Source organism: Agelaius phoeniceus, chromosome 13, assembly GCF_051311805.1.
Source record: "Agelaius phoeniceus isolate bAgePho1 chromosome 13, bAgePho1.hap1, whole genome shotgun sequence".
NCBI lineage: Eukaryota > Metazoa > Chordata > Aves > Passeriformes > Icteridae > Agelaius > Agelaius phoeniceus.
In genome coordinates this window covers 16,921,597-16,924,774 of record NC_135277.1, presented here as the reverse complement: position 1 = coordinate 16,924,774, position 3,178 = coordinate 16,921,597, and positions in this window count along the sequence as shown.

The window sequence follows — 3,178 nt, the reverse complement described above, 5'->3', positions numbered from 1 at the left end:
GTGCTGGGAAGGTGCTGAGCATGGGGAGGTCGGTCCTGCACTGCCAGGGAGCTGTCTCTGGGTGTGTTGTTTGTGCAGGAGGGGTGGGGAGCCCAGGCTCTGGGCTGTGGTTATCCCTCCGTCATTGTCTGTCTGCCTTGCAGTTGCTGGGTGTGGAAACAGAGGTCAGGCTCAATTTGTCTGAAATTTAAAGCACAGCTGGCCTGGGGAGCCGTGGCAGGCACGGGGATGCTTTCTGGTGGCCGGCTCCTCATAACTCCACAATTTCCCTGGGAGCTGGGAATCTCCTGTGGCCCTGCAGTGTAAATCCGTGTGCTTTATCTCCTGTGGGCAGGTGGTGGGACAGATGCCAGGTTCCCGGGGCCAGCACCGGCCCTGTGTGGGTTTGTTTGAGGTGCTCCCAGGGTGACGTTCCAGCTCTTCCCCCGGGCTCCATCCCGTCGTGCCGGGCTTGCTGCCAGCCGAGCCTGTTCTGCCGGCTGTGGGCACGGCTGGCCCCGATCAGACAGGCACGTAGCAGGGAGGGAGGGCTCCCGGCATCCCGGGGCACTCACTGGGCTTGGCTTGGAGCCCAGTAGAGGTACTGAGCCCTGTCACACCAGGCAGCTGTCAGCCTCGGCTCTGGCTCTAAGCTTTCCTCATAAAACAGCTCCTAGGAGGACCTGACCCCCCTCACCTGCCTTGGTGTCCTCCTGCCCTCCCAGGAGACTCCTCCTCATCACCTGCCATCAGGCCTGTGCCCCCTGAGGGGACACCAGGACGCTGCTCCTGGCTCCTGGTGAAATCCAGAACATCTCCTGAGGCTGCTGAGAGCTGCCAGGGAGGTTTTGGGACTGGGACAGAGAGGCTGGAGCCCTGGGACGTCCCCAAAACAGAGTGGGGTTGCTGTGAGCTCAGGGGGCTCCTGTGCTCACTCCCAGAAGTGTGGACAGTGCTGTTCCAAGGTCTGCAGCTGCTGTGGCCCAGAGCAGTGGGGATTTTGGAGGCACACGATGCCTCTGTGGGTCCCAGTCTCCTGAAGCCGGGCTGGGAATGGAGTCCCACCTTTGTTGAACCCCTGCATTTGCATGTCTAAAGCTCCCCGGAGGGGTTTCAAAGCCAAAGGATCCATCCTGCCCCGGGTGAATTCTTTGTTTGCATTTGAATAGGTGCCTGGAAACTGGTTCAGTCACCCGAGCTGAGACAGCCTCCCCTCCTGCTCTGTGTCCATCCCTACCTGGGAGTCCCAGTGCCTCCAGCTCCTGCTGAAACCTGACCTGAGACCAGCTGCTGGTGTTACTCACCCAGCAGAGGTGTTGGATCCAGCCTGTCACAGGTGGGATGGCCCTGGGGTTATGGTCCCCTTCCTTCTTCCCAAGATGCTCTCCCAGGACTCTGGGGACAGGATGGGAGCACTGGGGGTGTTCACCTGGAGAGGAGAAGGCTCCAGGGAGAGCTTAGAGCCCTTCCAAAGGCCAAAAACAGGCTCCAAGGGACCCAGAGAGGAACTTTGGACAAGGGCCTAGAGTGACAGGACAGGGGGTGAATGGCTTCCCACTGCAGAGGGCAGGGATAGATGGAATATTGGGAAGAAATTGTTCCCTGTGACGGTGGTGAGGCCCTGGCACAGGGTGCCCAGAGAAGCTGTGGTTGCCCCATCCCTGGAAGTGTTCAGGCCAGGTTAAATGAGGCTTGGAGCAGCCTGGGATAGTGGAAGGTGTCTCTGCCCATGGAAGAAGGGTGGAACAAGATGACCTTTAAGGCCCCTTCCAACCCAAACCATGCCATGATTTTCCCTGAAGCTCTGCTAGCTTTATAGCCAGCTTGGCAGGGAAGGGCCTGGCCAGGAAGCTTCTGACATTGATTGGGCTGTGGTTTGTGTTTCATGTCCAGGCAGGAGCCCTCCTGGGCCCTCAGCCCTTCCTCAGGTGGTGGGGTGGCAGCACAGAAGCTGCATCTGATCCTGCAAACCTGGAATAACCCAATCCTTCAGTTCTGAGGATTTAAACTCTGCCAGCAGAGCTTGGCCCTGGAGAGCTGCTGTCCTTTTTCCAGGTTACTGCCTGTCCTCCCCTGACCTCAGGAAGGGGATGTTTCCCAGCAGCAAGAATACAACCACAAGCCTTAAAAATAGCCTGGTTTGCTTTCAGTGTTCCTTACAAAATAGGCCACGTTCCTGCTGTTTAATCCCTGGGCATGAGGCGAGAATCACTGGGAAGGAAAACACAGCCCTTGGTGGATGGAGGTGGATGCTGCCCCCATCCCTCACTGGGGGGATGTAAATGGTGAAGAGAATAAAAATGTGTGTTTGAATGAGATGGGGAGGTGCAGAGCTGTGATCTGGAGTCAATGGCAGAAGTTGTCCCAACCCTTGGGAGCAGCACGGCCCTGGCAATCCCCAGTGATGGCGTGGGCAGCACGGTCACCCTGACCCCGTTTCACAGAGGGGAGAGGGTGTAATTTGCCTCTGAGCAGAAGGAAACCTCATTTTTCCCTCTAGATGAGGCAGGAGAGGGTTTTGGAGGTGGGGAGCAGACATCCATCAGCCTCTCCCTTGGGCCAAACAGGCTCAGAGGTGCCAGGTTTCCACCATGCCCTGTCCTGTGGGGACATGGGGACATGGAGTGCCTGCCTGCACCCTGATGGCTTTGGGAGCCCATGAAGTGTGCCAGCACCAGCTGAAGCAGGGCAGGTGTGATTTACTGCTCAGCAAAGGTCTGGCACCATAAACCCAGCCAGGAAAACTGCTGGCATGATCCAGGCAAACACCCAGCTCTGCTGCAGCCTTGGAGTGGGACCACACAGGGTCACTGTTTAGGGAGGGATCATGTGCTGGATTTTGTCTTGGGTGAGAGGGGTGCAAGTGGTCCCCGTGGTGCCTGGGGGCTCATGTTAGCTTCCCACCAGACGTGTGTGAGCAGGATGTGCCCTGTGATGAGATTCCCAGCTGGAGCAGCACAGGGTATTATTGTTGGGTCCCCTCCTGAGCTCAGCGCTCAGTTTTTCCTCTGCCCTCCCTCAGACAGTTTCTATTTAAGTTTTTAGGACTCCAGGCTGGGGAAAATTTGAGCAAGAGCCCAGAATATGGTCCATTACCTCCAAATGTTGCTCAGCAGCTTAAAACAGGCCTGGCAAGGGAGACAGCTTAGGAAAACAGTGATGCACCTCGGAAAAGGCACTTTATTCTGTTTACTTCTGC